Genomic DNA, 13,248 nt, shown 5'->3' with positions numbered 1-13,248 from the left:
TCCAGAAGGCCAAGATAAGGGCATCAGCCTTAGCCCAGACAATTGGATCACCTTGCCCAGGACTTCAAATGTTAAGCGAGAGATGAAAACACTCAGGAACCAGTTAGCATTCATTTCATGGCCATAGCAGTTAGTGGCTGAAGCAGTGGCTAAAGGTTACCAGAAGTGATATACTGCAGTGACAGTGTCCAGAGGTAGTTTCCAAGCCAGCCCATCCTGTACCTTTGTCTACAGTCCTATCTCAGACCACCTGTGGCTCTAGTCCATTTTCTAATGCCACAGCTTCAAGCTCTCTTGTACATTCTACAAGCTAATGACCTCCCAACAGCTTTTTTTTTCATTCAGGAGTTAAATAATGTCAAAGAATTGGTGGGGGAGGGTAAATTTATACCTCATCAAAATATACAAATTTACCCTGGCTGGTGTGGCTCAATGGATTGAGCACTGGCCCAAAAACCAAAAGGTTGCTGGTTCAATTCCCGGTCAGGGCACATGCCTGGATTGTGGGCCAGGTCCCTGGTTGCGGCTGTGAGAGGCAACCAGTTGATGTATCTCTCACACATCAATATTCTCTCCCTCTCTTTCTCCCTCCCTTCCCATGTCTCTAAAAATAAATAAATAAAATCTTTAAAAATATATACACAAATTTTATTTAACTCATTCATTAATGAGAGAACCCGCTGAAGTGTTCTAAGAGGTTTAGAGGAGAATTCCAAGAATCAAATCATCTAGGTCACAGGTGGCAAACATAAGGCCTGCAAACCAAATCCAGCCCTCCACCTTATTTTATCCACCTGGCACCTTGTTTCTACCTGGCGGTAGTGCTGAGCTTTTATTTAACTGTTAAGGAATAGTTACATTTATACAGTCCTAAAATTACATTTGGCCCTTTGAAGGCAACCTCAAGTCTGAAGTGGCCCCTGGTAAAAATGAGTTTAACACCCCTGATCTAGGTGATCAGAGTGCTGAAATGACTTTACACATGGGCAGGAAGAAGTCTATCCAAGGCTCAATAATCTATTGAATTCCATTGGACACAGTTAATTTGCATTTCTATAAACATAAATATTTGGCATTATTATCAGTTTTTTATGTCTTACAAAGATGTGAACTAGCTCAAAGACCATGAAAGGCAGAGGTAATCTGAAACAAAAGGTACCCTAGGCAGGACACTCAGTGATCTTTTTATTTCTCTTGTCTTTTCATAGGTCTTTCACTAATTTTTCCTGACAACAATATAGGAGGTGACCAAATGGATGGAAGAAACAATAAAGGCTAAATTCAGAGGATCTTGACCACTCCAGGCTGGAATCATGTGGAAGTGGAAGATTCATGCAGTAGAAAGAAATTGAGCTGGATTTTAAGGGCTAAGAGTTGAAGAGGAGGGTGTTCTGAATGAAGGAGACAGTATGAGCAGAGTTTGGGGGCAGTAAGGAGCCTGGCATGTTCCATTGGCAGAGTGGATCTGTCTGCCTAGAAAAGCAGGTTTTTGAAGGAAACTGGCAGGTGACAAGTTTGGAAATATAAATTAGGACATCTTTCTGGCTTATTACTATGTCTCTCAGAGCTTATTAACAGTCTTGGGGAAAGAGAGGTAAGATGATAAAATAAAAATAATGCAGCAATAGTCTGAAAGGGATGCTTGGGGTGCCTTCCTAGTGACTCTATATTTTTTTGATGTGTTTACCCTCCTTGCTGAGCATGAAGCAGTGAACAACCAGGTTTGAAACAGATGACCCCACCCCTGGTGGGGGTTAGAAGTTGAACTCAAAAAGACCCACCCACAGTCAGGTGATGCTGACCCTAGAATGGTAAGAACATATAAAATTGGGGTTGTAACCATGGGGACTCAGAGTCTGTCACACACTGAGTCTGGGGGGGAACAGAAGCACAAAGTCTCAGAGACATAATCAGTCTGCAGGGAGAGGGGATCAGTCTGGCAGAGAAGTGATTGCAAACCCAGGTTGCCTGGCAACCTCTGGTCCTTGAGGTTTTGAGTTCCCTCCTACAAGCCAGGTTCCTACAGTGAACCCCTTCTCCTTTGAGTTCACTTAAATGGCTCTCTGCTCTTGCCCCCAAACAGGCTTTAAGGAGTATGACAAACCCAGAGCCATTTCTTTCCCAACACCCAGTCTCCCTGCATTTTGGGCAATGTTTGCACGAGAGTTATTGAATGAAAATCAATCGAATGACAGGATGAATAAGCAATGAATGGTATAAAATTCCATCATTTTAATTCTTTCAGGGAGACACAGGGCATTCCACTTTACCTCCTACTTTTTGTTAATTAAACATCAATGACTAGCTTCCACTGAGTACTTACTATGCGCCAGGCACCATGCTAAGCTTTGCACATTTCAGAGTGGCAACTGGTTGAGAGTTGGGCCCTAAGCCAACTTCCTGAGTTTGAAGCCTGGCTCTGATTCTTACCAGCTGTGTGACTCTGAGAAAGTTACTTAGCCTCTCTGGATAGCAGTTTCCTTACTCATATAATGAGAACAAGAACTTATTTGCCTCAGATTGTTGTGGGGATTCAATAAGTAGAAACAAGTAAAGCACTTAAAATGATGCCTGACATATAGTGCTCAATAAACACTAGTTAACCTTCAAAACACCCTTCATAAGGTCATAAGACTCTTATTATCTCCAGTTCAGAGATAGAAAAACTAAAGCTTAGAGAAGTTAAGCCCTCTCCTAGACTAGTAAGTAGTCATGGGGCTGAGGTTCAAACCCATAGCTGATTCCAGAACTTGTTTGCAGAGACATTATCTTAGGTAGGTTAAATGTTTATTATACTTCTGCTAGGTACACAGTGCAAGGTGCTGGGGATACAGCTGTCACCAAGGCACACCCAGACTTCGGGCTAATGGAGGCTGCCACCCCTGCTTCTGTGCCCTCTCTGGAGGCTAAACCAGCTGGCCCTTCAGAGCAGCCCTTGCTAAATCCTCCTGTACCCTCGTTCCCTGGGAGGAGGATGCAGGATGCCTGTGAGCTAGACTGTTCACATGTTGAGGAGGGAAAGGGAGACCCATTGCAAGGGGGACATTCTCTTATGGGTGGCCAATGTCTTCATCAATGCACCGTGCATTATTCACTGAAGCTGGCAATGTTTAAGTCCATCTTTTAATACAGTACAGTCCAAGCTGGGGTAAAACTGGAGGGAGACCATGGCACAGCTGCAAAGCCCTGACCAGCTCTCAGAGGTTTGGCAGCAAGTTCAGGGAGAGCTGAAGAACGCCACGTAGCAAAGAACAAGTCTTCCGGTCTCTAGTTTGTCCCATTCCTCAATCTGCTTCTCATTAGCGGCACAAGTGAAGCCTGGCTAGGTGCCAGACTGGGAGGGAGGGCTTGGCAGAGTCCGTTCACCAAGCCCCACCTCCCTAGCCTGGGCTCTGTCTGCTCAGCCCTGTCCGTCAGCTCCTCTTTCCACCCTCCTGGTCCTTCCTCTCCCCTGCACACTTACACACACAGAATGCACACACATCTCTCAGCTTGCTCAGCACCCAGTCCCTCCAAGCTTTCTTTCTTATCCCTTTAGAGCCCTCATAACCCTCAGACAGTGTAGCCTAAAGGTTCAAGGGCATATACTCTAGCATTAGACCAGCTTGGGTTCAAATTCCTTATGTACTACTTGCTAGCTGTGTGACTTTGGGAAGTTACTTAATCTCTTTGGGCCTTAGTTTCTCCAACTGTAAAATGGGGATGATAGAAACAGTATCCACTTCATAGGGTTATTGTGAGAATTAAATAAAATAACACAAATAAAGGGCCTGGCTTAAAATCAGTGCTAATCTCCCATAGGCAGAAAAAGGACTGTTCAAAATTTAATGTTAATCTTCCCAAGATGTATAATTGGCCAAAGGAGGATCCCATTTTCAGTGACAGAAATAAACTGTTGTTTTATAATAAACACCAGGAAGTGGGAGACTGAAGGGGCCTCTCCCTTTATTCTAGATACCTAAAAGGCAGTCAAATTTCACAATCTATGTTTGTTCATCGAGCAGTTATTGAGCACCATCTGTGTGCCAGGCAATGGGCAGGGAACCACAGCCTCCTGCAGGTCAAGGAGCTCAGAATGAAGTGGCAGAAAGAAACATAAAAATAAATAATGGTCACTAAGCACATATTGCTGAAGATAATAAAACAAGAGTCTACAAAGTGGTACAGAAACAGCAGAGGAACTAGATTCAAGTCAATGGTGGCAGTTAGGAAATCTTCTGGATGACAGGGATCTGGGTCTCAAAGAGGGATCACCCACACAGACAGAAGGTATTTTGGGGCACTTCCCTTCCTGGGGGCATGGAGATAAATCTTGACCCTTCCTGAGCTCTCAAATGTGTGGAAAGTACCATTTGCTCTGCAAAGGAAGCGGGCAGAATTCCTTAACCCATTTGGCTGGTGAAAAAGTGGAGGCACTGAGAGTGAGTCACATCTTCCTCATGAGCAGACTTTAGTAAAGGGGTATCTTCCTGAATCCCAAATAGCCAGATCTTTCTGTTTCTCCGCTTGGCCGGAGTTTGCCAGGAAGAAGAGAAGATGAGGGGGAGGAGCAAGGTTGAAAAGATAAGCCAGGGCTGGCTGGCCATGGGCCTGGGGTGGGGCCTGGACTTTGTCCCTTATGGACTCAGGAAGTCTGTACAGAAGTGTCCATGCCCCCACCTTCTTTCATCAGTTGCAAACCAGACTTTGTCCATGCAAGTACCAGAACTGCCCTGACTACTATGCATGCTTTAAACACAATGATTTCACAAGAAGTCTGCTCAAGAAGAGAGAGACATTCCACTTGGAGAATTATTTCCTCTCCTTTATAGCCCCTTGCTGTGTCAATACAAGGAACAGGAACAAGGACAGAAGACGAACTATCATTTATCAGACACTGAGTGAACCAGGCCCTCTGCTGGAACCCTTACAAATATCAGTCCCCTCCACCATTAAAAATCAGAACTCTGGAGGGAGCATCACTGGCACCATCTACAATGAAAACATCTGTGTCCCAGCAGCCTGCAATGAGAGTAGGACAGAAGACCAGTTCTGACTGGGCTGTTCCCACATCTCAGGGGCTTATAGAGGATTCAACTGCCCCCTCAGTGCTCAGGAAGGGAAGGTATAAAGGGCAGGTTGGGGAAGCTGGTGCTCTCCTGGTTTACTCTGAGTCCACATGGGCCAGGCAGCCAGGAGAGACACCTTCTTGACAGGAGTGAAGTCAGACTGAGTGGAAGTGAGAACCAGCTGTGGCCCCTTGTGGGGTGGAAGAACACTTATCAAAAAAAATTTAGGATGCCTTTTTACATTTGAATTTTAGATAATCCCAGAAATGTTTAGTATAAGGTATCCCACAGATTAGGGCCATGGGATGGCAATAAAGAGAAGGCGACACATCTAAAATTTGGTTTTGGTGATGGAATGGATGTAGGAGTTGAAAATGTGGGAGAGATCAAGGATGCTCCCCAGGTTCCAGGCTGGAGGAACCATGTAATTAGAAAGGGAGATGGAACAGGATCAGATTAGAGAGGGGAACCACGGGCTCTTTTTCGGATGATGTTAAACTGGGGTTGTGGGCATAACAAGCTGGGAGTGAGAGCTCAGAGAGCAGAGCAAAACCAGGCTGTGAAAACCATTAGCACTTGCAAGTCAGGCAGAGGAAGAAGGCAGCCAAGGAAATGGAGTCAGAGCAACCAGGGAGGCAGCAGGAAAGTCCACAGGGGTGGGCAAGAGAAGCAAGTGTCCAGAAGTCAGGCTGACCATGTTGGATGCTGCAAGGAGGTCTAATAAGAAACCAAAGCCACTGTGTAGTGAACTGAAGTTTGAGAGAAGGGAACATTAAAGAGGAGGGGAGGCAGCAAATGTACTCTATCCATCAAGAAATCCTGAAGTTTGGGAGGAGCTAGAGGCAGGGGGAGCAGAGGCAGTCCGAGGGCAGTTGAGAAAGGGCAGGAATCCACAGTATCCTTTGGGGCATTTCCCTGCCTAGAGGCATGGAAACAAATCTTGACCCTCCTCCTACTGGCAGTGGGGTCTTAGACTAATCCAGTCAAGGGGAAACTGTAAACAGCCTTTTAAATAAAGTGTGTTGAGTGATATGGAAGATGTGAGGGATGAGCACACCTTGGTACACATGCATAATGGAACTGATCTGTATGGATGGATTTCAAAACCATTACAGGGAGTGAAAGAAGCCAGACTCAAAAGAGCACTTGCATTATGAGTCCATTTATAAGAAGTTCTAGAACAGGCAAAACTAACCGATGATAAAATAAAGATCAACAGTGACTGTCTTAGGCGGCAGAGTGGCAGTGGATTGATCAGGGGCATGAGGGAACCTTCTGGATGATGGTAATGGCTTTGATTCACACAGGTGTATGCATTTGTCAAAACTAAGCAAGTGGTACACTTGTTTGTCCAGAAAACATCTAACCATTGTTAATATAATGAAAACAGTTTGCATGACATGCATGTAACCAGGTAGCCCAGGATAGTATACTGAAATGTGCATGGATGAACAATGATGACTTCGCTGTACTAGTCAGTGGGAGTGGTAGATGCCATTGAATGAGCATGTGTACTGTGTGGCTGAGCATGGTACTCTGTGGCCGTTGAATTCAAAATGACTGAGCGAGTAGAGCAACAAATCTGCACCAAATTTTGTGTTAAGCTTAAACATTCCTCTGCAGAAACTATTCAGATGATTCAGAAGGCTTTCAGTGATGATACAGTGAGTGCAGTCCAAGTGTGGCACAAATGCTTCAAACATGATCAAGAATCTGCATGTTCTGCAAGGCCTGCAACAAGCAGAACACCTGAGAATGTTTAACAAGTATGAGCTGCTATCAACAAAGATCAGTGACAAACAGTGCAAGAACTAGAAGCTGATCTGGGGATTCCAAAAAGTACTGTGTCCTAGATTTTGATGTAGGATCTTTGCGTGAAATATGTTGTGGCAAAATTCCTTCCATGGCTTCTGCTACCAGAGCAGAAGGAACATCGTGCTAAGGTTGCTAACTACTTGATTCAAACTACTACCAATGAATCAGATTTCCTCAAGAAGGTCATAACTTTGAAGGAGACTGAGGCATCATTGTCTTATATACAATGTTTCTTATATCTTGTATCTTCTTCAATAAATGTCTCTATATTTCCTATTATATGGATGGATACTTTCTGGACTGCATATGATGAGGAAAATAGAGCAAAACTCTATCCATGTGCTAAGGTCTATGGGTGTTCATTCTACAGTTTACTCAAGTTTTCTATATGTTTGAAGTTTTTTTATAATAAATCTTGAAGGGATACAAAGAAAAAAGGATATGAGAATACTTTTCACCCAATCCTAAAATACAGGGTCTGGTAGAAGTAAGGCCTGCTTGAGTATGGTTGGTAAGGTAATAATATGGGTGTAGTGATTTAAAATTTTAATTTGAACATTTCACCTAAAATGTCATAGGTATGCTTGAGTGTGATATTTATATTACAGAATTACATGCCTATGATTTTGTCATTTAAACGGGCGTTATTTGTGCCTTCTGTTATTACAAAAGTGGGTATACGTTGAGCATATGCTGTACATCAGGTGTTGCAGGACAGAAAGTGGTGCTGGTGGAGATGCCCAAAGCGGTGGCAGGAGGCATTGTCTGAGAGAGGGCCAAAGACAACTGTCTCTCAGAGCAGAGAACTATCATTGTTCCTTCTCACAGAGAACACCAGCCAGAGGTCAAGAGGGAAAGAAAAGGTCTCTTCCAGGGGCTGATTAAAAAAAAAGGTTTCAAGCTGGTGGGGAGGGCAGACAGCTGGTGGGGGGGACAGGGGTGGTGGGCAGGCCCAGGAGTTTGGATTGGGATATTCCACACATTCTTGGAGAGAGAAATCCAGTCAGGTTTGGGAATAACTGTTTAAACTCTAGTGGCTCCGATGTCACCCCATCTAATTTGCCCACTCATTAGGGGTTTTAAATAATGTTCTAATCCCTCTGTCTACACATCAGACCTCCTCCCCTCAGGATGTATATTTAGGGATTTTAATTACAGCGTTATTTTAAGAGTGAAAGTTTGGCAACAACTGACATGTGCGTATGGTGAGGGGGTGCTGATTAAGTCACTCATGATGGCTTACTAGTGCAATGAACCTCTAGGCAGCTGTTAGAAATGAGTGAGGTAAGTCTATATGCCCTGGACTTTAAACAGCCCAGATCTAATGTAAAGTAACATATATATGTATATAATATATATTAAAAATATATCATACATACCCTGTATATAAAATTGGATGTGAGTAAATGTGTGTGGATATATAAATGAATATGAACACATGAATACATGCACATGGGCATATACATTCATACACATGTATGAGCACATGTTTGTGTCCCTCTCCAAATTCAGGTGTTGAAACCCTACTCTTAGTGTGAATGTACCAGGAGGTGAGGCCTTTGGGAGGTAACTACTTTTAGATGTGGTCATGAGGTGGAGCCCCCATGATGGAATTAGTGTCCTTATAAGAAGAAAAAGAGGGCCAAGATGGAGGTGTAGGTGGACACACTGTGCCTCCTCACACAACCAAAATTAAGGACAACAAAAATTTAGAAATAAAAAACAACCAGGACAAAAATCTGAACTGTACAGAAGTCCAGCAACCACTCATCCAGACTGGTGAGAGGGGCGAATTTGAAGGCCAGCAGAGATGGATTGCGGCAGGAAAAAGCAGTGGCTGGCAGACCCAGGCGTGCAGACCCCAGGTGCTCAGGTAGCGGCTAGCAGACCCTGGGCATAGGGAGGCAACAAGCAGACCCAGTGAGGAGCGCAAGGCAGTGGGCTGTCCACAGTCACGCATTTGCATGCAGATAAACCAGGTGAAAAACAGGCATCGAGATACACCACGCAACCCAGGGACCTAGCGCCAGGAAATAAAGCCTAAAAGCACTGACTGAACACACTTGTGGAGGTTGAGGTGCCAGGAGAGATTCCCAGCCTCACAGGAGAGTTTGTTGGAGAGACCCACAGAGTCCTAGAATGTACACAAGCCTACCTCCTCGGGAACCAGTGCCAGAAGGGCCCAATTTGCTTGTGGGAAACAGCAGAGGGTACTGAATCTGACAGAGAGTGGAGCAAGCACCATTGTTCCCTCCTGGACCCCGCCCCCACATACAACATCACAACCCAGTGACTGGGTGGCCCACCAGATGAACACCTAAGGCTCCACCCCTCACATGTAACAGGCGTGACCAGATTCCCCCCCCCCCCCGCAAAAAAGATGGCTCAAACAGAACAAATGAAAGATCCAGAGCCAATACTTTTAAGTGACCAAGAGATAGACAACCTATCAGATGCACAGTTCAAAACACAGGTGATGAGGATACTCACAGAAATGGTTGAGTATGGTCACAAATTAGATGAAAAAATGAAGGCTACATTAAGTGAAATGAAGAAAAATGCACAGGGAACCAATAGTGATGGAAAGAAAGCTGGGTCTCACATCAATGGAGTAGACCAGAAGGAAGAAAAAAACATACCATCAGAAAAGAATGAAGAAACAAAAATTCAAAAAAATGAGGAGAGGCTTAGGAACCTCCAGGATATCTTTAAATGTTCCAACATCCAAATTATAGGGGTACCAGAAGGAGAAGAGGAAGAGCAACAAGTGGAAAACTTATTTGAACAAATAATAAAGGAGAGCTTCCCCATTCTGGCAAAGGAAATAGACTTCCAGGAGGTCCAGGAAGCTCAGAGAGTCCCAAAGAAGTTGGACTCAAGGAGGAACACACCAAGACATATCATAATTACATTACCCAAGATTAAAATTAAGGAGAGAATACTAGAAGCAGCAAGAGATAAGGGGACAGTCACCTACAAAGGAGTTCCCATCAGACTGTCAGTTGATTTCTCAAAAGAGACTTTACAGGCAAGAAGGGGCTGGAAAGAAGCATTCCAAGTCATGAAAGGCAAGGACTTACATCCCAGCAAAGCTTTCATTTAGAATGAAAGGGCAGATAAAGTATTTCTCAGATAAGGTCAAGTTAAAGGAGTTCATCATCACCAAGCCCTTATTATATGAAATGTTCAGGGGACTTACCTAAGAAAAAGAAGATAAAAAATATGAACAGTAAAATGACAGTAAACTCACAGTTATTAACAACCACACCTAAAACAAAACCAAAAACAAGCTAAGTAAACAACTAGAACAGGAACAGAAGCACAGAAATGGAGATCACATGGAGGGTTATCAACAGGGGAGTGGGAGGAGGAGAGAGGGGGGAAAAGGTACAGAGTATAAGTAGCATCGACGGTAGGGAGAAAATAGACAGAGGAAGGGCATGAATAGTATAGGAAATGTAGAAGCTAAAGAACTTATGACACATGTACATGAACTAAAGGCAGGTAATGTGGGTGGGAGGTGTGCAGGGTGGAGGGGAGTGAAGGGGGGGAAATGGGACAACTGTAATAGCATAATCAATCAAATATATTTTTTAAAAGGAGAAGAAAAAGAGACTAGAGCTTGCTCTCTGCCATGTGAAGAGGTGCTTACCAGACTCCTGGCACACCAATCTTGGACTTTCCAGTCTCTATAATTTTGAGCAGTAAGTGTTTGTTGTTTAAAATGCCCAAACAATGACATTTTTGTTACAACAGTTGGAGCTGACTAAGATGGTATATAAATACACACACAAAGACACACACAGAACCATAAAAATGTTCACCAAAATGCTCATAGTGGCTACTTCTCTGTGATCGAATTTAAATTTTTTCCTTTGCTTTCTTCTTAGTATTTTTCGGTATTGTTTCAACTTTCCGCAATAACCATGTATAATTTCAAAGAAATAATTATTTTTAAAGATAATTTTGTGAGAGGTTTTGGAGTAATTTGATGTTTGAAAAATGTTTAAGAGACTGCCAGTTAATCCCTCTAGTCCTACCCTGAGTTGGGGAGGTCAGAGGGACTTAGAGATGGCAGGTAACTGAGGACCTCCTCTCCTCCTCAAACTGAGCTGTCCCCTCCCTGAGCCCTGAGGTGGGAACAGCTACATAATTTGTGAAGTCCAGTGCAAAATGCAAATGGGGGAGCCCTTGTTAAAAAATCATTAAGAATTTCAAGATGGTGACAGCAGAGCATTAAGAAGCTGGAGGTCCTTCTGAGCACAGGGCCTTGTGTGACTGCACAGGTTGCATGCTTGTGAGGCCAGCCCTGTCTGGTGAGACCACCTGAGCAAATTGCAGAGCCTTTGCTGCCAGAGAAATATCCAGAGGGGTGGCCAGGGAAAATAGTCAAGGAGGAACTGATCAGGGGCCTGAGAAGGTAGGATTCTGAATGAGAGACTCACAGGAACCCATCAACTCACCAGGAATTTCACCAGAGCAAACACACTAACATTTCAGGGTTATACCTTTGAAACTCTGGCCTTTTGAGATGTGTAAGGCCCGTCAGGAGGCCCCATGGGTCCTAGGTACTGAGCAGCTTTAATCAGCAAGGGGGCAAGTCTGGAGAGCCTTCAGCTCAGGCCAGACTGTGACAGCTGCTGGCTCTGTGGTATTACCTGGCTGGCCCAAAGGAACCTTCTCCACGGACCTCCTGTACCCAGACTGCCATCTTCCCACCAAATCTCTGCAGGGCTGTCACCCAACACACCACAGTGGAGCTGCTCCATGGAAAACCTGTTCTCTTGCCTTAGCCAGTGTCCCGCCTCCAGCCGTGGCCTGGGCCCCACAGAGAGAGCTTGTGTTGAGCTTGGCACTGAGCAAGCAGACAACCCACACAGCTCCTGCACCCCTCAGCACAAAGGCTGGTCTGTGTGCCCCACCAGGAGGGCCAACACCTCCCTTCCTCTGCCAGGCACTGTGATCCAGTCATTGGAGTCTCCTCTGAGGCTGCCACTTGGAGTCTGCGGCCCAGGTGGCAGGGACACCCTCTGCTGAAGCACCTCATATGGTTCTGGCAGGCTCCAGCAAGCAGTGGCCAGTTCCAAGCTCACTGGCTCAATGTGGGCAGCTTCAGTCCCTCTGAGGCCCCTTGTCCCCTCGAGGATCAGTCCAGCTGGCAGCTGAAGGGCTCCATCCAGCTCTCCCCTAATTGAGTCCCTGTCTCCCCACACATTTCAACCCATTTTGAAAAAGACAGCAATGAAGGGCACAAAGACCTGTGGTGGTCCCTACTGTCTTCAGGCAAAAGCCATGTCCACCAGACTATCATTAGACCCACTTTCCTGCTGAGGCTCATCTCACCCCTTGTCCCCCACTGTAGCACCAGTCCCTTTGCCTGCATGCTCTTGGGTACCTGTCCTACAGCTGAACCAGAAGCACCCTTTCTGAGTCCTCTCCAACTGTTAAAGCCCTTCTCAACCATTTAAATCTGTCTTCTCCAGTCTCCTTCATTCACTCCACTGCAAGGAACCTTCCTGCCACAAACTTTTATTGTGAGCCGGACATGGTCTATACAGCCCCATAGCACTTTGCATCTCTATCTTAGTACCTCCAGGACATGGGCCATGGTTAGCTCGGCAGGTGTCTTGTTCTATTCACCTTTGTGCACACGGCGGGGGCTCGGGAGGTGGCCCTCCAGTGAAGAGAGAGTTTCTCCTTCATGGGTCCTCCTCTGAGCTCCTTAGGTGAACAGCTCCTGGGAAGGAACACAGCTCTCACCTCAAGCACCCAAATCGCTTTGCTTCTCCAGCTGAAATGAAAACTTTCTCAGCCCCTCAGCCTGTGCTCAGCACAGCCCAGAAGTGGTGGGGATTCAATGCCACCAGGGGCCACCCTCCACCCATGGGGTCAGTTAGTAGGTAAATCCTACAGCTTCCCCTTCCCAATGGCACAATTCTTAGGTGCACCCCATCTGGTTCCTTAGATGATCCCAGTCCAGTGGGTCCCAGGTACCCACACCGGTAACCACACACCCACTATTGGCCTCCTGCTTCCTGTCTCCCTGCCTGTGCTCACCCCCTGTTGCACATACACAGCAAGCATTTGTTTTCAGGCAGTAAACATTTGGGGCAAGAAGTAACTTTATGTATGCCCTCTGTCCCCCAGGTGTTCTCACTGTGTAGGGAAGGGGAAGGAGAAAGAAAATAGATTCTAGGAAAGGAAGATGTGGGAGAAAGGGGCAAGGGGAGGGAGGAGAGGTGAGTCATGAGGTGGGGCACCACTTCTTGGGGGGAGACTGGGAGAATTCCGCCCTTGTGCCAGCCACCAATCTGGCTACTCTGGTGGCTTTCCTGGAAAACCACTCTGTCCACACCTGGTGCCCTGTTGTCCTACATGCCTAGGG

Source organism: Phyllostomus discolor, chromosome 9, assembly GCF_004126475.2.
Source record: "Phyllostomus discolor isolate MPI-MPIP mPhyDis1 chromosome 9, mPhyDis1.pri.v3, whole genome shotgun sequence".
Lineage (NCBI taxonomy): Eukaryota > Metazoa > Chordata > Mammalia > Chiroptera > Phyllostomidae > Phyllostomus > Phyllostomus discolor.
Note: the sequence above shows the minus strand (reverse complement) of the source record.